Source organism: Lissotriton vulgaris, unplaced genomic scaffold (genome assembly GCF_964263255.1).
Source record: "Lissotriton vulgaris unplaced genomic scaffold, aLisVul1.2 SCAFFOLD_1103, whole genome shotgun sequence".
NCBI classification, from domain to species: Eukaryota; Metazoa; Chordata; class Amphibia; order Caudata; family Salamandridae; genus Lissotriton; species Lissotriton vulgaris.
In genome coordinates this window covers 139,853-166,563 of record NW_028254634.1, presented here as the reverse complement: position 1 = coordinate 166,563, position 26,711 = coordinate 139,853, and the positions used below count along the sequence as shown (strand labels likewise).

General features: G+C 47.8%; 1 protein-coding gene across 6 annotated transcripts in view; it reads right to left on the bottom strand.

Moving 5' to 3' along the window:
* Positions 1-26,711, bottom strand: part of LCP2 (lymphocyte cytosolic protein 2) — a 622,000-nt gene that overhangs the window by 530,877 nt on the left and 64,412 nt on the right. The window contains exon 1 of one of the 6 annotated variants that reach the window (XM_086951715.1): positions 6,116-6,495. The exons of the other annotated variants lie outside the window; for them this stretch is intronic. The gene's annotated coding sequence lies outside the window, so the exon portion shown is untranslated. Of the gene's footprint in view, positions 1-6,115; positions 6,496-26,711 lie in introns of those variants that run through there. 6 annotated transcript variants of the gene reach the window in all.

The following is a 26,711-nucleotide window of genomic DNA, read 5'->3' as shown; positions in this document are numbered from 1 at the left end:
AGCACAATTAAACAGCAGATCAGCACTGACTACGCCATGAATTGAGTGAGGACATAGGCAGCACACAGAATGTGTGTGTGAACTTCCCAAAGACGCAACTCTTTGGCATGTGTTGAGCGGGACCACATGTGCAGGATATTACAATGCATGTGCATGGAAGGGCTACCTCTGTACTGCACTTATGTATCTCTATCCCTCAAGTGTAACACTACTGCGCATATGCAATGGCAAAAGACTATACAAATGCTCATGCTCGGTGACACTAGAGGTGCAGACATACAAAGCATGCTCACATGAAGCCTGATTCCATGGTTAACAGGGCATCAGATGCAGTGAGCAAGTTCAGCTGCAGAGCTAGTGGGCAGGTAAGCAGCGTGTTCTCTCTAGTGCCCACACAGGCAAGATAGTTTTATTGAGTACTATACAAAGGCTGCCACTCTTAAAGAGTTCATGACGAGGATGATGTTCACACTGCCAAAAAAAAGGGTCAAGTTCACTCAGTCAATGTCCTCGCCCCCCTCCCCCCTCCGTGTTCCGTTATTCGTTTATTTTCACGTTTGTGTCTCATCGCCTTTATTAAACATAGTACAACACAGAATTTGGGCAATGTGTGCGGTGCTGCCAGGTTTAAAGCTTGCCTATTTATAATGTTTACAGTACTTGGATGTGGCTTTATCATGTCCTGCTCTCGTTACTAATGCTAGCTCAGAGCATTCACAGAAGTTAAGAAGAAAATAACGACAAAGGAGCGTGCACAATTCTAGGGTGCTAGAGGCATCAGGAAGTATGAGGGTAAATAATGCAGGAAGCACACGTGTGCGCATGCTCAGATTCACAAATACTGACACTACTTTCAGTTTAGTTTTCAGACTGCGCTCCTATTCCCGCACACAAATTACTGAGCAACAAATGTCAGGGAGAAACTCAGCATTCACTGCAAAACTCATGTATGAACAAGTGAGTGTTTTAATTTTCAGTTGTTCTTTAAACTTGGGTCTAAACGTTTTAATACCTTTCACTTTTGAACTTGTATCTCTTCAGTTTGTTTGGCTGTACAGTCTGGAAGAGAACATTTACTACACATTAATCAAATAGGTTTCTGACTAGGTTTAGGGAGAGAGCCTGCTTTAGTTTCTGTGTTGAATGTTCTTATACTTTCCCACTTGCCTCTTTAGCTCAATGTGTTCGGCACATTAGACTTGACTGCCCACATTTTGTTCAGATGGATTGAACAGGAGGGTCTGGTGGGTCCCGCTAGAGATGGTTCCCCTCATTCCTCCATAATGTAAGCAGGGGCGGTGGGTGACATTTGAAAGTGGTGGGGCGCAAAGTGATTTGCATACAGCACCGTAGCGAGCGAGCGCAGCGAGCGAGCTCGAACCCCAAAAGGGGGGTTTGGGGGGATAACCCCCCCCAAGAAAATTTTGAAAAAAAAGAAGAAAAATCGTGCATTTTCAAGCACATTTGAGAAACCAGGAAGGTTAATAAAGCAATTGTGAAAGTGCAGTTATTACATTAATAGATGGCATAACATAGGTAGCTGCTTATTCAGTATAACCACAGAGCTTCATACATTCCGTCCTATTACGCTGCTGAATTCAGACTATAAGACTTTCATGAAAATCTCAGCTCTAAGAGTAGCAGAAGTTGCACAGCAGTTGGGAAACAGCCTTTACAAATTCAGAAACAACTGCATGGAGCAAGGAATAGCAAAGCCAGACAGGGAGGCTGGTGAACACAGACACCAGTAGGAGGATTTAGCCACCACCTCCTCCAACATAGTCAATCACCGGGCAATACGTTAATCGGGTCCATCATGCCAACCGCTATCCAGTAAGACTACTCTCCTCAAGAGAACAAGAAACTCCACTAAATTCCAAATCAACAGAGAACAGCAAAGACGGCAGCATTCACAATAGGCGCTGAGGCCATAGTTATGGTGGGAATGTGCCATGAAGGGTCTAGTCTTCGGCCTGCACACAGACCATAAATCATGTATATCAAACCGTCCATTGTTTGTCCTACATGCAAACTATAAGCCACATATGTGAAATTATCAAGTCTTTGGACTGCACATGGTCCTGAAGTCACATGTATGATAGGTCCAGTCTGAGACCTGCAGACTGACTACAAGTGACAGATATGAAAAGGTCCAATCTGAGACCCACACATTGAGCATAAGTCACACAAATAAAAAGGTTTTACTCCTTTATTGGCACTGACCACAGGCCACGTGTTTGAGATTTTGTATTGTATTGTATTTTGGATTTATATAGAGCTTATCACCCAGGGGTCTCTAAGCGCTTGCCTTGGGAACCCGTCCTGGCTTTTCCCTGTGAGATAGCCCCTACAGGGTATCCCCAAGGTGAAAGCCAGGCATCCCGCCGCGGGGGGCCATTGTGGAGATTAAGCAAGCTTAATGCCCAGAGTTGCAGAGTGTGAACCCATGATTAGGTCAGGCACCGAAGCGAGAATTATCGAGTCCGTGGACATTTGAGCTCAAGACACTGCCACGTCGGGAATTGAACCCTGGTCCCGGGTCTGACTTCTGCTTCAGGGTCTGCCTGCTCTAACCAGTGAGCCACACTTCTCCACTTTTCCAGTAACAGATCTGCACATTTGCAACACATTACATCTATCAAAACATCCAGTCCTAGAACAGTTCCCTGACCACAAGACATATTTATGAAAGTGTACATTGCTTGACTGTGAACTGATCACAGGTCACACATATAAAAAGGTTTAAACCTTGACCTGCATACTGACCAGAGTCTACGTATAAGAAGGACATCCTGTGTTATGCATGCACACTCTCTACTGTATACTGTCTGACTAATACACACAATGCAACGATGGTATGAAATGTTAGCTTTGAGGTCACAGAAACCATGTGAGGGTGTAAGTAGCTGCAAACTAGAAGGTAGAAGGCCTGCTTTGGTAAATGCAGAAGCACATTGTTCATCCAGCACTGCACTGAGACGGATAAGAAAGGAGGAGCAAACAGTGCTGGTAAAATTCTGCCTTATAAAGATCTTTGCCAGGAAGACAGATGGTTTAAATTAATATGGGATTCAGAAGTTAGCAAAATAACACATTAGACACTTAATCGTATGAAAGGTTATCAATGCGAAAACATTTCTCATTACCATTAATAGTGGTATTAAAAAACTATATTCTCTGTACTAATTTATGAAACCTATATCTTAGTGTAGTTTCCTGTTCTGAGGGTAAAGTCAATTTGGATATGTACGTGTGGTGCAGCGTTAGGGGGTGGGTGGGGGGCGCAGAGAGGCAGTTGCCCTGGGGGCTTGCGTAAAATTCTTAGGGGCATTTTTAGAGGCGCAAATTTTTTAACGAAAAGTGAAAGAATACTTGCCCTGACCCTGGCGCTAGCAACCAACCCACGCTATTCCGCTGTGTAACTGACATTCAATTCCACATATTTAAAATTTAATATTAGAACTGAAAGACCCTGCAGTGAAAGTGCTACTTAATCTGTTCCACATAAACTAGTAAGAGGTTTGATGTAGAAGAGCTTACTCAGTTTAGTATGCATAGTCCGGGATTACAATTAAGGTGTCTGATCTTTATTTCTACAAGCTTCACTCCATGTTGATAAAGTTAGGGCACACAAAGTATATAGTGTTAAATGCACATAAATATTGCGTTTCTGTGACGTGTAAGGCTGGGTACTAAATTGTGCTGTTCCTGTGACATTCAACGACCAAATGTATAACACTTAAAAGTGACACTTTTTGCAAGTAAAACCAAGATTACAGTGCATGGAAAGAGCTAAAAATAAGAAATCGATTACAATTAGCACACATGTGACAGCTACTCTTGGCTCTCTGCAGAGAGGCCAAGGATTGATGTGCATTTTTTCTGAACACCACAATTACAGAGACTAACATTGCCTTCTGCCACATGAGAACCTGTCTTGCCTCTGTTACTGTACCTCTGACATGAGAACCTGGCTTGCCTCTGTTACTGTATCCCTGTTATTATATCTGTGTGCCAGACATAAAGTAAAGAAGCTGGCACATACTCCGATGACTTGGTATTCATGGCAACCTTGGTCCTGGGCCGAGCTCACACTCTTGCAACTACCTCAGATACCACAAACAGCAGAGATTAGTAAGTGATGACTGTACGGCAGCGCTGAGCTGCAGCACCTCGAATAATTCACACAGGGCTCTTCAACCTGTCACAGCATTTTAGTGAGGTAGTACAGGCGCTAAAATGCGTTACACCAACCTGTGATGCACAACACTTAGCAGGACGGGTAGTGGTGAGGGTGATAAAGGAGCTCGAAGTTGGTAGCCTGGTGGTGTGGGGTATCATTACTAATGCATTGATGGAAGTTTTTAGTACAGCTGTGAAGTGGGGTGTTAGTGGAGATAGTGTGATATGAGAGTGAATTGGTAGGGTTAATAGTATAATGGATGCAGTGATAATGCAGTGATGGCAACAAATCAAAATGGCACACAAGCATTACCTTAGAACAACAGGCCAATACAACACCACTATATAATGCAGAACACAAGAAATACAGCATAACATTACAGACTGTACAACAGGCATCACAACAAAAGTTGTTCTTTGTTTTTTGGATCCATTTCACCAGGGATCGAAGCACCGTTTCAGCGAGTGAGACAGAAAGAGACGGGGCAGCCTACTCATACTTTGTGTAACCCACACTCTATGTGTGTACCTGGTACACTCGTGTGTAGTCCCGCAACCTTTTTCATTACCCATTTCAGACTGTTTTTGATCCACTAACCCTGCAAGGGAAGCATCCATTCCCTTCCTAATCCACCAAAGAAGTATGCAATCATCCATCCTGTATGCAACCAATGCGCCCTTTAGTTAACTCAACCACTGTCTATAAATCTATAAGGCTCTCCCTGGTAACCCATCCACCATGCTTGCTGTGCACCTAGTCCAACATGTTTGTACCCTACTAATCATGTGTGTGACACCCACGTCAATTATCGGCGCAACACAGTAGGTCTTGTCGTAATTCAGCCACTCACTACGTAATCTGCTCACTCTCTAAGTAAACCACCCTCTAAACCATCCTCTAAGTGTGTGTAAGCTCGACCAACATGAATGTATATCATTTACCTTATTTTTAAGCCATCCTGTGCCCAAGAGCATAAACTATGTGCAACCCATATCCCATGAGGGCAACATACCCACCCTGTTTAACCCAAACTCTGAACTTTGAGATACCCGAGATGTAACCCACCCACCTTCAGCATAACTCACTCATAATCCGTGTAACCCATCCACACCGTGTGTGAACCATTTCCCTGTACGTAAACTTTCCACCTCACCCGTCGTGCACTTCAAATACCATGTGTGTAACACATGGTATGTAACATATTCATCCAGTGTGTAAAAAACCCACCCCGTGTGTGTCCTGGTCCCCCTTCCCGTTTTCCCCACCCTTCCTCCCGTTTTCCCTACCTCCCGTTTTCCCCACCCTACCTTTGTCTGCCATGCCCACCCTCGGTGTTGCCAAAGCTCCCTGTGTGCCACTTCACCAATAACCCTTCCCTCTCCCCTGCCACTACTTTCCTGAAGAAAGTGTGTAACAAATACACAGCACGACAGAAGGCCGGAGGATAAGTGAAAGAGACAAGGGACAATGAACATGATCTATTTTCTAATCAGTTTAGCCCTCTCGAAAGTGAGACATCCCCGTGCAGCTCCCCTGTGCCACGTCATTAATTCTCTCTCCACATCACTTGGAGGCGAGCTGTATGTACATTTGGTCTGTGGTCAGCATTGCTGCACCCTCATAAACACATATGTCGAGCGGGGTAAAAACTGCTCACATATACAATGCCACGTCTGAAAGAACACACTCTGGGGTTGCGCACCGAAAAGCCGCTGCATTTAGGGGGTTGGAGGGACAGAGGCGCTGTGCGAAAGTTGGCTGACCCCTGGCTGCACTACTCTGCATTCCTCCCGCCTTCTCGAGTGTTTCATACACGGACAGACAAACATGTTCTCTTGCGTGTGCCTGAGGTATTTTCGGTATACATGTCGACCTGTCTCCTTAATTCGAGCCTGGCGTTGATTTGAGGGGGTGTGAGTGTGCCGGGCTTACCTGTCGACACGATTTTACATCTGTCTTCGGCGGCTGAATTCGAATGCGTTTCAACTGAGCATCCGACCCGTTTCCGCAAACAGACGGGCGTTTGCAGCTGAGTCAATGCACATGTGTTCGGAGCTTTATGGTTTTCACGTCTCCACACATCAAATAAAAACACGAACGTACCGGCGTGCAGCCGCCTTTGAGCACGGCTTTCAGCTGCTGAGTTCTGGGCCGCTAAAACGAGAAAGATGCGTGGCTGTGTGCTTTCATTTCGCTTTTGTGTATCGACCCAGAGGACTATACACACGGACGCACATACGTAAATGCGCCTTGACTGGCCAATCCTGGTGTAGGGGGGCACACTGCGTGCTCGCCCTGTCGCCCTTTCTATCGCCGGGGGCTGTCGCCTGCCTGGTTAAACCCAGCACCCCCCTGGCGGCCTGGAGACTCGCTAGCAGGAGAATAACAATGCGCATGCTTGGGCTAGTTTCAGCCCAAGCGTCACTTGCGCACTCGAGCCTCGGGACACCTCTGCTGCTGCAGCTGAGTGACGTGGACTGTCACTCAACTCAAGCTGCACAGCAGTCCAGCCCCCCTGCCGCTGAGCACTCCCCCGAGGCCCGAGCACTCCCCGATTCCCGGATACGCCGGGTGCTGCCCGGATTCCTGACGGCCTGCACATGAGGATTAATAAAATGAAATATAACTTCCTTGCACAGCCGCGGGTCCATGTGGGCTAGTGGGGCTACGCCCCTACGCCCCAATGGACGCACCGCGGCTGAATGTAAGACAGTCCTTTATTCGTTCTCCTTTTCTGTAAAAGCATCTTCCAAAAGCATTTTCGTAGCCTCCTAACAGGCATTGCATGTTATCTTCTCTCAACGGGTGTTGTGTTGCTGCATTTTTGCTCCCTCCACTTTTATTTACAGGCAGGTGCCTCATATGTTTGAAGATGGTCAGGAAAGATCAAATGATTATACATATACTATATTATTTTATTATTAGCAGGGAAATATTTCCCCATGGGCATAGACACTCTACCATAGAGGCGAATGTTTTAGCTATTGAATCCTTAAGAGAGTATTTCTCACAGCAAAAATGTCTCCTCATTTCGGTCCATGACCACTAATGTAGAGGCCCTGCAAAGATAAGTATCCCCGCCTTCCTTGGTGGTTTCCGGCCTTCCAGTCGTCTCTTTTAAAATAGCCCATGAGCTGACACTTTTCAGACAAATGCAGACTTTTTCTCCTATTTTCATGTGTCCACTTTGCCAATGCAGGGAAGGGCAAAGAGAGGCTTTATGTGATGAGGTGCACATAGGTCCACTACCACCCTCTACCTTTCTATTTCATAAGTGCTACTTCCCCACTCCAGCTGAGGCTGAGTAATACACCATCCAGGCATGTTAGAAGCAAACCAAACAAGCAGAAAAGACTTAGAACTCACTAGAGAATCCAGAACAATGAGATCAGGTTCAGTAACCACAGTTGTGAAAGAGGTGCAGATCATAAGAGCAATGAGGATTTCCACAGATTGCATGGAAAAGAGGACAGAAAAAGTCAGGAGACATTGATAAAAAGGAATGGAGGTCTCACTCGGGTGGTCACACCCTGGACCTGATCCTTACTACCCATCCCAACGTCTACTGCCATCCCCCTAAGCACATTAATTGGTCTGACCATAAAATGATAGATTTCTCTATACCACACTTATCCAATCCCATAAATCGCCTGGCCACTCAGTCCACTAAACGTAGACCATGGCATAAAATTACTTTTGCTAAGCTTACTCAAACATGGGAACAGCCTATACTCTCCAATTCTGATAACATCGATACTGCTCTCTCCAAGTTTAACTCCACACTGATGACAGCTATTGACACTCTGGCCCCTCAGAAAAATGTGAAAAAACCCACCATAGCTAAAAGGGAAGCATGGTATACTGAGGCCCTTAAAACAGAAAAGCAGAGATGCAGAAAATTGGAAAAACTTTGGAGACGGACAGGCAATGGGGAAGATAAGAGCCGATACTTGGAGGCTATGACCTCCTATTACAAAAATTTTAAAAAAGCAAGAAAAACAAGCCTCACCACCCAAATTGCAGAGGCGGGCAACTCTACAAGAGAGCTATTTAAAATCATTCAGACCTTTACCAACCCTGAAGTGTGTGAGAGGCCAGACACCTTCACCCAAGTTCTATGTGACGAAATATCTCAGTTCTTTGAGGACAAAATAGAAGGGATATACAAAAAAATCACTGTAGTCTCAGATCCCTTGGAAACTGAGGTCCCTGAAATTTCTCCAATGTTGACCTCTGGAAAAACTCTTCAGGTCATCCCAGAAATAACCATCAAGGACCTGACCACACTCATCAACCAAATAAAGACTGGCTCTCCTACTGACCTGATACCCGCCAAACTTATCTCCCCTCTAAACGAGATATTAGGTCCCCCTATTCAGAAATTGCTCAATCTCTCCTTTACCGAGGGTCAACTTCCACTAGCCTGGAAGGAAGCGGTAGTAAACCCCATACGTAAAAATTCCACCTTGCCCTGGTCAGAACTCTCCAACCTCCGCCCGATTTCTCTCCTTCCTTTCATCAGCAAATTGGCAGAGAAACACGTTAACACCACCCTTTCCAGCTTTATCGAGGCGACAGGGGGCCTGGACAAATCTCAATCTGGGTTCAGGCCCAACCACAGCACTGAATCGGCCCTTCTCTCTGTGACAGATCAGATCAAAATGTCACAAGATAGAGGTGGTTCCATGATTCTAGTGCTGTTGGACCTGTCCGCAGCCTTTGATACCGTGTCCCATAACATCCTTCTCAGCCGTTTGCAGGGAGTAGGATTTGGAGGCTTAGCACTATCATGGTTGGAGAGTTTCCTCTCCGGGAGATCGCAATCTATCAGCCTGGGCCCCTTTCGCTCCATCTCAAGGGTGCTCACGAAGGGGGTGCCACAGGGCTCATGCCTTAGCCCTACATTGTTCAATGTTTATGTGGCCCCCCTTGCTGAGATTGTGCGGAAATATGGGTTTATACCGGTTTCCTACGCTGATGACACCCAGCTCCTCTACCCTTTCAGCTCCCTTGGCCCCAAAGTCAAGGAGAACTTTGCTGAGGGTATGAGGGCGGTGTCACACTGGATGGCGGTGAACTGCCTCCAATGCAGTGTGACAAAAACAGAGGTCATGCTCTTTGGCAAGGCAAGCATCCTTTGGTCCCCTGACTGGTGGCCAATAGATCTCGGCCCAGTACCTACATCCAAACCGCATGTAAAAAACCTTGGGGTGAAGTTGGACCAAAAGCTGACCCTGAAGGAACACACCAACTACATCGCAGGGTTGTGTTTCCACACCATTGGCCTACTTAGACGTGTCTTCCCATATCTCCCTGCCACCTATAGAAAGACACTTGTACAGGCCTTGGTGACCAGTCGCCTGGACTACTGTAACGGCCTGCTGACATTAGCAAATGCAGATGCAGTAGGTCGTTTGCAGGTAGTCCAGAATACGGCAGCAAGACTGGTCATGGGTGCACCAGCCAGGACTCCCTCTAAGCCCCTGCTGAAAGAACTGCATTGGCTTCCCATACGGCAGCGCATCAACTTCAAAATCTGCTGCACGGTTCACAAATGCCTTTATGGAGCAAGTCCTAAATATTTATCTCAATCCCTGGAGCTGTATCAGCCCAGTAGGTCTCTCCGCTCAAGCAACCAAGCCCTTTTAAAACCCCCTGCTACAAAGAAATCTAGACAAGGAGACCAAGCCTTCTCCTCAGTTGGACCTGCCCTGTGGAACAAACTTCCCATCGATGTAAGAACAACCACCAACTACTTGTCCTTCAGAAAGACATTAAAAACCCTTCTCTATCAAGATGCATTTCTGTCCATATAACTTCCTAGGATGCTCTATCTGATAACTCTACAGTTAGCAAAGCGCGGAGATACCCTTACGGGATTGATTCCTGCCCTATAGAAGAAATTAAAATAAATAAAATAAAATAAATACCCAGATAATTTAAAATCCAAGCATAATGAAGAACCAGTGATAAAAGCAAAACATTTTTTGCGTTCTTGGATACAGAAAGCCAGCACCTCATCTCTTCCTGTTGTTAAACCAAGGCCTAGTCATAGCAAGTTATGTTTGCAGTCTTGGTGTGGTCAAGTGGTGAGCTCATTGCCACGGACATATCAGGAACACATTCACCTTGCTGTCACCTCTATCATTCTTTTTTCAATTGGGATTTTGCTTTCCTTTGCCTTACAGGGGCACAGGCAGGGCTGGCTTTAGTGCTGGTGTAACTGGTGCAACAATCATTTGTGGGGTCCCAACGACCGCCTCCCTGGATCGTCTCACTACCACAGGGTAAAAGTACCCCTCATCTCTACAATAATAAGTTATTGCTAAATACAGCGCCCCCCCTGAGGTCAGCACCCCCTCCACAGGTCAGCGCCAAGTGCGGCCGCACCGGTCGCACTGCCCTAAAGCCGGCCCTGGGCAAAGGACCAAAGGGAGTCCGTGGATTCATCTGATACAGAGGTGGGGTTCATATGGTTGAGTTCACAGCCTGTTCAAGAAGAACACTATCAGTATAGTGACAAGTACACATCTATTTTTAGTGATTCACATTGTACCTCAACCTAACAATTGTTTTTCTTGATTTTGTTTTAGTTTGACTATTTCTTTGTTATGACGTTGACAAGGAAAAATGATACATAATGGTAACAACACATGAAATGTCATCAAATTGTTCATGACCCAACACTGCTCAAATTGTCCATACCAGCATCCAGCAGCCACTGCTGTGATCTAACAGAACCAAGTGCAAGAAGAACGAATAAACAGGCAAAGTGTATCATAAAAGGTCATTGACACAATGGCATCCTGGTTTGCATTCGGAAAGAAATATCCCCCCATACACCTTTAGAACCCCGTTTAATCAAAGGAGGTTTAGGGTGGCCTAGTTTTCTACAGACATGTGACCAGTCATACAGTAGGAATGAGGATATGACGATGTTGCAAAAAATAACCCTGCAATGTTGAGATCAAGTCTTTGTCCTGTCTCTCAGAAAGATCATGCCTACTTCGAGAAAAAAAGACATTTGATCTTGTAACGATTGTACGATTTGTTAAGTCAATTTTGTATATTTCCAACAGCATTCTCCAATGTGTGGGTTTAGTGGGCATCCACCATTTTCTCCATATGCAAACATTGTTGAGCACCACTAGTTACCAATGACAGTAATGTTAGTATATTCCTGTCTTGTCAGAGACGTTTGAAATATGTACAGCTTGCTTCAGGGAGTTAGGGCGAAAGTGTCAGAACCAGCTAGCAAGTCCCATATGGGCTTCCAGTTAAGGTCTAGTTGCAAGCATGACTACAGGACATGGATCAGGTAACAGGCTGCACACACCTCCAACAGTGGGACTCATTTGTCAGTTTTGCTCTACGAAACATGGAAGGAGCTGAATACCAAGTTTGTAAAGTATTGTAATAGCTGAATTTTAATTGGGTCTCTCGGAGTTCATTACTGTGTGATTTTAGATAAGATGACAAATTGGTTTGTCGGTTGGCTAGGGTTTGAGCTCTGGTCAAGCAGCAACCACAACTCTTCTCAGGGCAAAATGTCACAAGCAACCATAAATTAACCTGTGCTCAACTCTCGATTAGCTTGGCATAAAGCGTCAGGCTTAACTCAGAGGCAATGTGTAAGGTATTTGTGTAACCCGTCAAACAGTTGCACTTTGAAAGCATACCACCAAAGGATCCCCAACCAGTTTAGTTTAGTTTTAAATAAAAAAAAGACCAAAACAACAAAAACACAATTAGCAGAACCAGGAATGTTTAATTTTAAATATTTTAGTTAAAATAGTGCCACAAAGCGCCAATCAATCAATTAATCAGATGTTATAAAACACGCTACTCATCCGTGAAGGTCTTAAGGCGCTGGGAGGGGGTGCAGCTCCGATTCAGTCAAAGAGCCAGGTCTTGAGGCTCTTCATGAAGGTATGCAGAGTAGGGGAGCGTCTGATGTTGACTGGGAGCTTGTTCCAGGCCTTTGCTGTGACGTAGGATAAGGCTTTTCCGCCTGCTCCGGTTCTGCGGATGTGTGGGGTCTCTGCCACTGTGGATATCTGGTTGTGCCAGACCAGTACAAAGTCACAAATTCAGGTGGAATGCAATGGAGTGTGGGCCAGCTACAGGTACCCAGTTCGGCCCGCTGAATAGAGTACCTCAAATCCTTGTTTGCAGAGTGCTGCGAGGATCCGTATTGAAGATGTGTGGTGCAACTGAAACGAGATTGTGGTGCAAGGTCCTGCTTGATCATTGAAGAGCCTGCTGATGAGGGGTTGTTTTGCAAACTCCACTGTTGAGAATGTGTTGCACAGTCAGGGCAATGCGTTGATTCATAGAAGCTGCAAAACAGTAATGTGGAGTCTGGCATTGTTGTTGAGGCTACCGTCAATGAGAGATACGAGGCATTGTGTGTAGGATGGCTCATGCAGCAGTGGTTCCGATGCAGTGGCAGGCTGTGATGTGATGTGGGTCTCTGCAGCAATTCCGATCCAAGCAGCAGCTGTGATGCATCTGTTCTGCTCAGGGATGTACCACGCAGCAGAGGAGATGCAATGGCACCTTAAACCCACTTCCAAGGGTTCAGGACTGGGGATGCACCACTTGACAGGGTAGACTCATAGATTGCAGAGTCCAGGTGCGGAGGCAAAGTTGTTTAAAGCCTGGTGAGTCCCTGAGGTTTCAGATCAGGAGGCCAGCCAACTAGCCCTTGGAGTCGCTTTGGGTTCTGGGCAGACGAGATGTATGTCTAATCCTTCTCACCAGGGTAATAGGGCAGCAGGCAGCAGGTCAGTAAGCAGGGGTGCTGTCCTTCAGAGCAGCAGTCCAGCAGAGTGACCGTCCTTTCAGCAGTATAACAGCTCTTCTTCCTGGCAGACTATATACAGGTGTAGAAGTTTGCTATAGAGTTGATGTCAGAGCTCCTACTTTTTTACCATGGTGCCCCGGCCTGAAAGATGGGAGAAGTTTCTAGATAGTGGCCTTGAAGTGCATGGAATTTTCTGACTTGCCTGACCTGGCGCCAAGCTGGCTGCCAGTGAGTGATTGTTAAGCCCTTTGTGTGGCAGCAGTGCACACCCTCTTCAGTTACATGTGGGGCTGGGCCCAGGTACACCTCCATCCTGCCAGCAGATGGCCCATTGAGTCACACTTAATACCTCTATTATATGGGTCTCTGGGAGGAATTCTCAAAGTCTAAAAGTCAATTGCACACAGTCATGTGACCAAAGGCAGGCTGTGGGCACAAAAGGACAGGAAAATGCCAATGTGCCGAGGCGTGGGTCCCATGTTCTCCATGCCAATGGAATCAAGCTAGCCTGGCTGATGAGGGGTGATGCCCCGATACCGGTCCCAGGATGATTATTTCTTGTCCAGGGAGAACGTGGCCTGGCAATTCAGGCTTGACTGTTTCCAAGGGGAGCAGGTTCAAGACTGATTTGAATATGGCTGGGTTTAAGCTGGAATGACATGGGGAGCAAAAAATGATGGATTTAGGCCTGGGTGTCTGTACTGGGGTGAATGTTTCACTTTGTTCAGCATTTTGTCCATCAATTGTTATTTTTGAAACTTCATAAAAGTGTTATTTTCAAAATTGTAATCAAAAACCCGATTTTACCATTAAATAGGATCCCTGAATACTATTCCAAACACAGCAAGCATAAAATAGCTACCTACTCCAAATTGGAAATTACAGTTTATTAAACATAATAAGGAATCCTCAATGTTATCCTATGAGAGGTGTAGGCCTCCCAGTAGTGTAAAATGAATTTAGGAGTTTTTCGTTACTAGGGCATGTTAAACGTAAAAATACATGTCCAAACTTTTATTTACACAGCATCATGGCCTATGGACCACCAACGGCCTACCTTAGGGGTGACTTATACATGATAAAAAGGAAGTTTAAGGCCTGGCAAAGGATATTTATTGCCAAAACTACATGGCAGCTTGGCAGTTTAAAACTGCTTTAAGGCTAGGCTGCAATGGCAGGCCTGGTGTATGTTTTAAAGTACTAGTGGGTGGTATAATAAATGCTGTAGGCCCACTGGTTGCATTTAATGTACAGTCCCTGAGTATATGGTATACCATGGTACAAGGGATTAAATAGTAAATTAAATATGGCAATCAGGTGTAAACCAATTAACCTCCGGGGGCCGTCATGCATCACGGTGGGCGTGTACGGAGGACGGAAGAGGGCCGTCCGAATCCCGCCCACTATTTAAATCGCCCGCACAGGACAAAAACGCGCGCAGCGCCATTGGGGTTAAACCATGTTTAGGGGAGTGAGCACAAGCACTTTAACTCTGGTTAGCATTGGTAAAGTCCAATGTGCAAATATTTTCTGTGTTCCTACTCGATCTTCGGAATGTCGTTAGCTCATGCTAAGAGGACCATCTGTTAAATATTGCAGGGATTTGTTAGCATGAGCTGAAAGCCATTTTGTATTTCGGCAGCCATTTTAGGTAGCCATGTGCTCGCCATGTGCTGTTTCCCTCTTCAGAGCCTTGCACATGCTCAGAAGGGCCTAGCTAGTAGGATGCACCTGCTTCGCTAGTATAACTGTCATGCTATTTTTGCTGCTGTATGGAGAAGTAACTCTCCTCCCACTTTGTTGAGCAAGCAGATCTTGCAAGTCCATATTAGGCATTGTGCATGCTTACATGAGCCAGGACTGCCCTTGGTCTTATGCTGACTATGTGATCCTAAGCATATATAAGGCCCCAGTTTTCTATACTCTTTAGACTGCCTCATTCAGTTGCTAAGACTTCTGTGTGACGTAGTCTCTCTCATCTGAGGTGAATAAATGCATTCTTTTTATATTTCAGCTTCTGTGCCAATTTCTTCTTTGTTGGTTTAAAAGGACAAAGTATCAGTGAGACCCCCTGAGAAGGTTTCTATGTTCTTCAAGTACAGAGTGCCAGGATCAACATCAGTCATCCACAGCATGTTCCTGTCTTAGGATTCCTTGTCACAAGAGACAGAGATGTTCCTCTACAGTATAAAGATACAAGTACTGTATACTATCCCACCATCACCCCTTTGTAGTGGCCCTGTAGCGGCCCCAACAGGCTAAAACCGGAGTGTAAGCAATTCTTAACTTGTTCTTGAGGAAGTGTGTAAGTTTCACATATCAACACTGTTGTATTTCATTAAAGTTAAATTCAGTTTTTAAAGTTCAGAATGGCTTAAGCATACCATCCTCTACCAGCTGATACAGCTTTACCAGGCCAGCATTTGACCTAGGCTGCACCTCACCCTTTGGCGGTCTTTACCTCTACCCACCCCTGAACCTTAAAAAAACTGTTGCTTTCTTTACTTCTACCCTTCCATGAATGTCTAAAACCTCTTTCCTCCCTTTGCCTCTACCTACCACTGAACCCTCTATCCATTGAACTCAAAAAGCCCTAACCCTTTATATCTCCTCTATCTGAACTCTAGAAATCCCTTATTTCTCTTCACCTGCCTATGAATCCTAAAAAAAAAACGTATCTCCCTTTACCTCTGCACGCCCCTCAACCCAAAAAGACATTAACTTTCTTTGTCTCTACTATTCTCTAAACCCTAGAAACACTTTACCTTCCTTTACCTCTAAACTCCATTATTTTTATTATTTTTAGAATGACATAATGCTTCTTTAATAAAAAAAAAATACATGGCAAAGTGCAACAGGGTAAAGTACCAAAAGGGGCCTGTGTGGTACTTAACTGCATTGTAACGTCCTGCAGCATAAAGACTGCATACCTTAGGATCATCATCATAAGGATATTACTGAAAATATTTTCCTAGATTTTAACGTCAATATTTGTGGGGGATATAGAGTGGTAGCTAGGACAATACAGGGTATCCTTACAAGGTTTAGGAATCACCACAATCTATGCTTATTGAAGATTGGGGATAAGGTGCCTGAGTTATCCGCTTCCTCGTAGGCCTCATACAGAATATGAACCATCAGTGCCTTTTTCCATTTGCAAAATGTGCCCAGGAAGGCCCTACCCCCTGTAGTTTTGATGGAAGGCAGATTGGAACTGGCAGCACAGATTTCATCTTTTGATATTTCACCATCTAAGGCAACCCTGTTATTCTGTGACAGGCTTGAGAGTTGAAATCTGGTAAATAACCTCTCCTCCTCCACTAGAGTATCCTGTGCCTCTGAGCTGTAAAGATCTCTGTAGTATTCTCCAAAGGTGTTTTGGATATCCCCTGGAAGATCCTCAAAGTGTCCTTGATTATCATAAATTGTGAGGATTGTTGTCACCAATTGCCTCTATTGAAACTGGGCAGCCAACAATCTTCCTGCATTGTTTCCTGGTTCATAATGTCTTCCCTCAAACTTACAAAGTTTGGTACAAAGGTACCAACCATATTCAACTCTCATAGTGTAAAGGAGTTCAGAACCAATTTGGGTTTCTCCAGTTCGCTTCTGTTGGTATCAATGGGTGAAATATTGTTACGTCAATGGCTTGATGGATTGTTCCAAGTCAGTCTGTTCCAGTCTCTAGTGTTTCTTAGAGATGGCCTTGCCCCCCTTGCTAATGCCTTTCAGGCTGCCCATGGAGCTTGTGACAACAATAATGGCCTTTTTTTCTCCTTGAGCAAGGTTATAATGTGGTCTTAAAGTAGCTACTTCTAGATAGGAGTTTATATTAGAAAGTGCCTATTCATAATGTTCAGACACCATTCCATAGTACTTTTATAGCATGAACAGAAAGCACCCAACAATATTGGTCAGGTCAGATACTAAGAGAGGAAAAGGTGAGAAAATAGTCACTGCATGATTGGGACCAATGCCTGCATACCAAGAAGCTGTATGTTATCTCTTTTGGGTGGGCAAGTCTCTATGGATCTATCAGCGATTATCACCTATAATATCTTGAAGTACCTCCCAATTGGTATTGCCAACATCCATTAGTACTTTTCTTTCAAGGAATGGGCTGGGTGCCACAATCATGCACCCCCAATGTCTATAGGTGATGAGCCAATGTTGGTGAAAGTCGAGATCGGTGAAGGAGTCTTTTAGACTTCACTGCTTAAACTAGCTATACAACTTGGCACATGTTGCACAGAGACTATGTCATAAGTATGAACTGCCACTCATGATCGAACCATATCTTTCAGATTGTATATGGCAGCTTTTTTTCCTATCAAAATTGTGAATACACATTCTTTTGATGCCATTTCCCAGTCAGGGCCAATTCAAAGATTGATGAAAACTTTCCATCTATGAAGGAAAAGGTGTCTTGGGGTCTAAAAGGAAGTTTGGTACCATGGGAAGGGTCTGGTTCCCCGTATTGAAATCAACTCTCAGTTATGGTGATGATGTCACCATCTGTAGAGGTGAAGACACCTAAAATCCAAAACAAAAGGGAGCCAGGAAATTCCCTGGAGGCAAAGGAATTATATGGAAGGACTGTGCCAGGGAGCTAGATATGGGAGAAAAGTGGGAGGCATAACCTGAAAAGAAATCAAGTAAGATCTACGTTAGAGTCTAACTGAAGGTCATGAGCTCAAATATGGGTAGAAGGCTAACTGTAAAGTTTAGGAAGTGGTCTGGGCTTCTGGCTACTGCCATTGATAGCCTCTCAACCCAGGCCGGTGGTCTAGAATGGGGTCATTACAAGCATTTGGGGAGGCTGAGCCCTAGGGGTAAGATGTGGTATCTTATGAAGTGACTGCAATGGATTAAAGTCTTGAAAGTAAGTGGCCACCACTGTTCGGGAAAAATACTGTAATGAGCTACTGGGTAATCATCCCTGACCTGTGTGCTATTTTTTAGAGGACCATAGCCCTCCATTGTATCAGACAGCAAATATATGGCACTGGAAATGTATTCCCCAACAATGGAGAGTGGATGGATGATGGTAAGGGAACAGCCAGCTGTGTACCTCCCTGGGTGTGAGGGGGTAGCAGATTACAAGAAGACGAGAAACCCTCACTTCAAGAACTTAGCTAGGTCAAGTGGTCAGTGTGTAGGTGCCTCTATCCAAGTCTTTGAGGCTTTGTTTTGCAGGTGATCTTGATTTGCACCTGTACACCATCAGAGCCTTCACAACTCGAGTCATTCCCTCCTTATCTGAGTGTCTACATTAGGGCCTTGGGAGGGGCGGCACACCAGCGGGAGGCCTGGCACTCCCAGTGATTTTGGCCCGGGGGGGGGGGAACGGAAGCCAGCACCACAGTGGGCTGGTTAGCTTACTCGAAATTCCCTTGGGCTGGTTGGGCTGGTATTGGGCTTCTCCTGGGCTGGGTTTGGGCTAATCTTGAGCTGGGGGAGTACATAACCGGACATTTTGGGTGACTGTCCACCATTTTGGTGGCAGTGACCCAGCAGCCGGTGGGAGGTGTCCTGGGGCTTTAGTTTTTTGGCAACGGCGGTTGGCCTGGAGCGGGAGGGTGGGAGTGGTGCGCAGTGGTTGGGGGTGGGGCAAAAAGCCGGTGATACAGCCTAGGGGCCCAGTGGGGGAGGGGGAAGGCACCTGTGTACCAGAGAACGTTGGAGGGGCATCCCCACTATTGATTGAGGATTCGGAGCAGGAGTTGGGGATGGTGGGCAGGGTGTGGGGTGCGGCAGTGTTGCTGGTGTGCCTGGGGGGGTTGGGGTGGTGGGGAATGGGGTGCAGCTGGGGTCATCGGGGTGGGGTGGGTCCCAGTGAGCGAGAGTCTGGGTGTGATGGGGAGGGCTCATCTGCTGGGGACTCTGAGGGTGAGTTGGAGTGGAGGAGTGTGGGGAGCGGGCCGGGGCACCTGGGGGAGCTGGGACAGATGGGGGGGGCAGGGGGTGGTGGGGGGGCAGGGGGTGGTGGGGGACCCACGAAGGGGGTGGAGGGTGGAGCCCTTGGGGCTAGGAGGTGGGGGCAGGGTGGGGGGTGGTCGGTCTGGCGGGAGGTGGAATCGCTGGCGTGGAGCGTAGGGGAGGAGGAGGGGGAGGGGGCATATAGGGGACAGAGTTGGCGGGACGGGGGATGGGAGCGGGGGTGGGGTGCGATACCCCGGTGCAGCAGGGGGGTCATTCTGCATGGTGTGGTAGGGGGATGTGGGGGGGCATTGGAGGTACTGGGGGGGTGGGTTCTGTTTAACCCCGGCATGCTGGACTTCACCTATTTCTCTCAACAGGAGCGGGTGGTGAGGTGCTCGGGAGAGCAGCATGCGGCTCCAATCCACCAAGAGGATGGGTCAGCTCTGCTTAGTACGGGCGGCCGCAGTCCCACGAGGGACCGGACGCTGGAGCAGTACGAGTGGTGGGGTGGTAGGTCCCCGCCAGCCCCACCCCGAAGGGTCATCACGGCCGCCGGGGGAGGGGGGAGAAGGTCTGGCAGGGCTGATTGGGACCTTGAGACTGCGGTGAAAGAGAGTAGACGGAAAAGTGTTGATTTGAACAAGCTGTGGCACACTTGCAGGGAGAAGGCTGAGCTCAGTAGAGTGGAGCCCATGGAGGGTGATCTGGGGCATGGCTGGAATGCGGATGGGCCTCAGTTGGATTACGATGAGGACAGCACAGAATAAGGGGAATTGAAGGGGGGGGAGGTAGGGGCGGAACCGAGGGGAATGCAGTAATGGTGTTCATAGTGCGTTACAGGCCCCAAGGAGTTGCCGAGAGGAGAGTACACGAGCGAAGAGAGTGACGGCCCCCCTGCTCCACTGGTTAGACGCCGGGATCCAGTGCGGATCCCAACCTTGACGCCAGGTAAGGAAGGGGGCGGGGTGAGGAGTGGGTCAGGCAGTGCTCCCCGGGATAGGGTGTCCGTGGGCACCGATGCCTAGGGAGGTGGGGAGGGGTTGCACTTGAGTAGAGGGACGTACGTGAAGGACACGGGGGTGGGACCAGATGCGCTAAGCGCCGGGGAGGGAGTCAAGAACTTGACGCCAGCACAGGAGGACAAAGGGGGGGCGGTAGGGAAAGAAAGTCACCAAATACCGATGTGGAAGATGCCATACACGGACGTCACAAAACCCTTGAGGGTGCACCTCTACTTGGCCACCAAGGAGAAGATTTGGAAAGTGGACTATGTTGACATTTTGAAGCTCCTGCATCGCGAACTGATGGCGAAAGAGGGGTCGAAGGAAGGGGAGCAAGAGCTGGCGAAGTGGCCGAAGGTGCCTTTGACTATTGGGAATTGGTCGGTGGGGTTTTTGATATCCGCCAGAGTGTACTGTGAGAAGTACCCGGAGCGGGCAGTCGCACTTTTCAAGTATATGGATGTGATACAGAGGGCACAGGTCTCATTGGGGGCTATGCATCGTCCCATTATGACGAGGAGTTCCGGGCTCGACTGGAGGGAGACCCGGACGTGAAGTGAGGCGAGATCGACGCAGATCTCTACCACCAGACGATGGGGGATGCAAAGTTTGGTAGGACTGTATACATGCCAAGCGGCTTACCGCTGGTCCCACGGCCATTTCAGGCCCGCTCCACCCGTTGGGGGGTGGGTCAGGATGGAGGCGACAAGACCGCTGCCGTCGGGGCCTGCTGGGACTACAACAAAGGCATGTGCGGCAGGCAGTATTGTCGATTCCGACACGAGTGCTCGAAGAGCGGGAAGTGCCACCCGGTGGTACGCTGCTGGGGGAGGGGGGACTACACAGGCTCAGCAGCCCGCGGCGGCCGGAGCACAGACAGGGAGTCGAGGAGGAAAAGGGGGGTCAGGGACTGTGGGGAAAGGCTCATACACCGGTTAGGCTGGACAGGCTGGAGACCCTCCTAGCGTCGTATCTGCGGTCCGACGATGTGAGCGTGCATCGGGGTTTCTGGGAGGTTTTCCGTTTGGGTTACGAATGGCCGCGGATCGCTCATTGGAAGGAGAACCTGATATCGGTTAATACACACATGGCGATGGTGCGAGATAAATTGTTCAAGGAGGTGCAGGAGGGGCGGATGGCAGGCCCCTTTCGGGAAGCACCCCTCCAGAATTTGATCATCTCCCCTATCGGCGTGGTGCCAAAGAGGGAGCCCAGGCAATTTTGCCTGATTCAGCACCCGTCGTGGCTGGAAGGGGGTCGGTAAACGACTACATCTCGGCGGAATTGTCATCGGTGTCTTACTCGTCGGTTGATGTGGCGCGGCAGTTAGTGGCGTCGGTGGGGGAAGGAGCCCTCATTGCAAAATGCGACATTAAGTCAGCATTCCGGCTGCTGCCTGTCCATCCGGAGGATCATCCGCTGTTGGGGATCCAATTTGATGGGGAGATCTTTGTGGATAAGGCATTGCCCATGGGGTGCTCGATCTTGTGCCCACTGTTTGAACGCTTCAGTACCTTCTTGCAGTGGGTTTTTTCCTGGTACACTGGTAATGTGACGGTGACGCACTACCTGGATGACTTCTTCCTGGTGGGACGGCCCGGTTCGGCGGACTGCCAGCAGCTGGACGGTTTTACGGAACCAGCCAGAGAGGACGCAGGGTCCCAGCACGGTGCTGTCATTTCTGGGCATAGAATTAGACTCCGTGGCCATGGAAGCACGCCTGCCGGAAGAGAAGAAGGTACTTATGCTGGCATTGGTGGACGGCATGTTGCGTAAGCCGAAGGTGACTGTGCGGAGGTTCAGGATTTGTTGGGGCATCTGAATTTCGCGTGTCGCGTCGTGCGGGCAGGGCGTATATTCTGCAGGCAACTGGGGCTGGCATTATCCGGGCTCACGTTGCCGCACCACCACCTCCGTTTGTCCGCAGGGACAAAGGAGGAACTGCGCATGTGGCGGGCTTTCCTGGAGCATTTAAATGGTGTGCCCATGGTGCCATGGAGGACTGGGACTGGGACGTGACCATCTCGTCGGATGCTGCGGGGGTGGGCGGTTTCGGTCTGTACTGGCAGGGTTGGTGGTGTGCCAAAGAATGGCCGACACATTGGCATGGCGGGGGATGGAGCATTGCGTTTCTGGAGCTCTACCCTCTCGTGGAGGCGGTGACGGTGTAGTCACAGGAGTTGGCGCACAAGCGGGTGGTCTTTAAAGTAGATAACATGACTGTGGTACCGGTCGTTAACAGACAGTCCGCCACGGACCTGCAGGTGCTCAAGTTAATAGGAGTGTTTATCATGAAATGTTTGGAACATGATGTTTTGTTTCAAGCTCAACACGTTCCCGGGGTAGACAATGACATTGCAGATGCTTTGTCTCGTTTTCAGCGCAGAGGTTCCATGGGCTAGCCATGGAGGTGGAGAACCACAAGACGCAGGTACCGCTGGGGCTGTGGCACGTGGGAGAGACTGCATCATACAGCTGGTAAGAGCGTCGGTGGCGGTTTCTACCTGGAAAGCGTACAAACTAGCTTGGCGGGAATTTCTGGACGGCGGGGCAGTGCAGCAGGAGGATCGCTGGCGGCGGTGCGAGCAGGTGGTGCAGTTTATACTGCGCATGATGGACAGGGGGATGTCGCGTGTGACGATCATTGGGAAGTTGGCAGCGGTGGCCTTCATGGGGAAGTTGTGGCGGGGGTATGCCCCACCCACGGGGGAGTTGGGTGCACGATTATTGGAAGGTCGGGGGAGAGGGGCCAGAGCGGGTAGGCGTGAGGTTCTGTAATTCTCGAGACTAACTCCATTTTATATTGTGCCACCATTTTGTGTTGCCCTCACGTAGGCCTATGAAGGAAGCCTGGCGAACAAAGTGGCCTGGCCTTCTTAGTCCATGTATACATTAACTAAGGTTTCTTTTTGACTCTGAAATGAACTGTAAGAAACTGACCTCTTCACCTGAAACTGACCTCGCAAAGCCAATTTCCCTGATCGATCTTTGTCTGAGATTGCCAATCAATGTTCAGGACATCTTAACTTTTAGTTTCCTTGCACAAGCCTTATCTTGTTCATCATCTGTTACAGTTTCTTTTTATGTTTCTTCATTACATGGGTTATGCTTTCAATTATAGGTTTGTCTGGCTTTTGGAGGTTGAATTTGGGACATTCCTAATGATTGACTTTTGGGTTGGGATACTGTACATGTAATCATGCCATGACCTGCAGTGGCATCTAAATCAGATTAACCTTTGTGAACTATGTAATTATAATGTTTTGCCCATATCTTGCCAAAACCCCAAAGGCTACTCACCTGCTGACACTCCAGATTTTCCATGTGTTTAGGAATGTAATAAAAAGTTAACTGATACAACTCCCTTACATGCCTGGGGCAGGATAAAGAGTATATAATATGTGAAGTAAGACCATTCTAGCAGACTGCCTCATTCAGTTGCTAAGGCTTCTGTGTGACGTAGTCTCACTCACTTTTATATTTTCAGCTTCTGTGCCAAATTCTTTATTATTGGTTTGAATGGACTAAGTATCAGTGGAACCCCTGAGAAGTGGATTTTTGTGGATTTCTACAGGCGCAGGCCCATCACAGAAGGGATGCTCAGCACGCTGATACGGATTTGTCCTCCATCTGCCACAATCGGGAGGAGACTGTGTTGTTTTCCACGCTCATGTCGTGGAAGTACTTTGGAGCGTTTCGCGTATCTGAACTGGTGGGGGCAGAGGGGGGGTAGGGATCTTGTAGGGGGACGTCGCCCTGAGAATAAGGGAGGTGGCGGTGCGCTGCGACGCTCTAAGACTGACCAAAGGGGCGAGGGAAAGTGGGTTGTGATGGGTCCGGTGGAGGAAGGAGAGGTTTGCCTGGCGACTTGGGGCGGTTTGTTGGCTTCCGAGTGGCAGGAGGATGCGAGTGAGGTCAATCATACCCGGGTGACAGCGGCTCAGTTATTGGGGGTCCAGCGGCATGCCCTACGCGCCATGGGTGAGGACCCGGGGTTTTTGGCACACATTCTTTATGGATTGGGGCAGCGACGGATGCAGCTCGACAGGGTTGGGAAGGGAGGACATCATGTGCTTAGCCCTGTTCCCATGATGCACTGGGCCAGGGACAGGCTAATTTGCATATAGCCAGGTTCTGAGCTGGGATGGTGCAGTGAGCTAAAAAACGGTGTTGGATTAAGCCCTGATCTCTTGACTGGGTGAGAGCATTCTGCTTAATTCAGAAACTCTGTTCATCACCACCCCCTGTTGTTTAATTATCATGTGCTTAGGGCAGTGGAGGTCAGACTGCTATAAGACGTATATCAGGATGAGGGGAGTGGGGATGGAGGACCAGGCTTGATCAGCGTCTTTTCTTTTGGCTCACGTATGTGTCTGTTCAGGTGCAATGGCGGGCCGGAGGTGGCTGTCCTGTCGATACTCATTGTGGGACATTCCTTCGTGAAAAGATCGGAACGAGCGGAATGGGAAAAGGAGCGGAGTCTAAATTTAGGATTGGATCCGGGGTTGTTTGTGGGCCAGTGGCAAGGGCGAGGGGGTGTGCGGTGGCATGAGCTGTTACTGGCCTTGAGTACAGCGGTCAGGAGAGGGGTATGTCTGGATGTGCTTCTTATACACTTAGGTGAGAATGATCTGGTGCAGTGCAAGGGGCTGGCTTTAGTCAAGCAAACAAAGAGGGACTTGTTGGAGGTGCGGCGCCAATGGTCAGGCTGCCATGTTATTTGGTCAAACCTAGTGCCGAGGCGGATATGTAGAGAAGCAGAAAGGCCGGCGGCTATAGCTAGGGCGCTCAGGAAGCTCAACAGGGAAATGAGGTATTTTTGTGAGAAGGAAGGTGTAGGTAGGATGGAACATCCGGAGCTCCGATAGGGCGGTGTCTTTTTTTGCGGGAGGATGGAGTGCACTTATCTCGGTATGGGATGGAGTTGTACATTGTGCAGCTGAAGGAAGCGCTGGATAAGGCCATAGGTGTGTATCTGTATCCTAAGAGGTTGGTATACTGGGGGGTCGGAAGCCGCCAGGACGACTTGCGAGTGGCGTGTTTCCCCTAAAAAGTGCAGGGGGGAGTTTATGAGGTTGGGGTTTACAGTTGGGTAGATATAAGAAGTTAGATAATTTGGTAGGTAAAAGTTCCAAATTGCAAGTTGGTGGTTACAATTGTTGCAAAGGGGATCCAATTTTAGGGGTGGGGGAGCGCGGTATGTTAGGAAGTACATATTTAGTGAGGTCTAGTTTTGTTCAGCACAGGCCAAGGATATGTATTTGTAAGGTGGACCTGTTTCCAATAAAGCGGCCTTTTGACACACCAACAGGCTGGTCTGTGGTATGTGCTGCCCCTCCCTACCCCATTATGGGCCCAATAGGGCCTAGGGAGGGGCAACCAACCAGCAGGAGGCCTGGCACTCCCAGGGAATTTTGCCCCTTGGTGGGAGTGCAGCCAGCATCACAGTGGGCTGGTTGGGATACTCGGAATTCCCTTGGGCTGGTTGGGCTGGTATTGGGCTTCTCCTGGGCTGGGTTTGGGCTAATCTTGGGCTGGGGGAGTATATAACCGGACATTTTGGGTGACTGTCCACCATTTTGGTGGCAGTGACCCAGCAGCCATTGGGAGGTGTCCTGATGCTTTAGTTTTTTACGCCCTCCCGCCCTTTAATTTTCGCATGGAGGGGTAGATTGATAGATGTGTGGTACATTGGACAATTTTGGGATTGTCTTTCGGAGGAGGTAGTCTTGTTGGGGTCAGGTGTATCGGGGTATATGCTGTACGGGGGTTTTGTCGCTGGAGCAGGTGCTGGTGTGTATATGGAGGCCTGTGGGTGGCGTGTTTCCCTAAAAAGTGTAGGGGGAGTTTATGAGGTTGGGGTTTACAGTTGGGTAGATATAAGAAGTTAGATCGTTTGGTAAGTAAAAGTTCCAAATTGCAGGTTGGTGGTTACAATTGTTGCAAAGAGGATCCAATTTTAGGAGTGGGGGAGCGGGGTATGTTAGGAGGTACATATTTAGTGAGGTCTAGTTTTGTTCAGCACAGGCCAAGGGTATGTATTTGTAAGGTGCACCTGTTTCCAATAAAGCGGCCTTTTGACACACCAACAGGCTGGTCTGTGGTATGTGCTGCCCCTCCCCACCCCTTTATGGGCCCAATGTGGCCTGCCTCTCACCGGATTATTGTGCGTGGATCTTGATCACAAAGGAAGATACATTGAACTTGACATTATGAGGGGCAGAGGATGTGTCCATACAGTAGTGTTAATGCTTTCCAAGAACTTTTCAGGATCTGCGTTTTTAAGTAGTCCATGTTAAGCCACATAGTCGAATGTTTTTAAAGGCCATGTTTAATATCTGATTTCCAGAGTCTGTATATCAGTGCTAAAGAGGCCTCTCTTTTTCTGTTGGTCTCAGAGGAAAGTTTTGTAGCTATTTCAAACTAGCCATTCCCTTATGCAGCTTGGATGATGTGGCAAGCTTCCTAATAGTGTAGAGAACATGTGATAATAAGTCTGGTATGAGATGCCAATCCAATCCAATAATTCTTTATTTCGGTCATTTAAACCATAAAAGATACAATACACATTCACAGTTAAAACTTGACTATTATAAAAACACATTACATACAATTACTTCCCATTATAATCCAGGCATAAATGAGGGTTAATAAACAGTTCATAGCATTGTCCGTACATTCAGTATTTTTTTTTTTTATCTGCCACATGGCCGTTAAGAATTTAGCAACTGCAAAACTATGTGGGGCAGAGTACTAGTTTTCAGTATTCTGTACGCATACAGGTGACTCCTAAATCCCA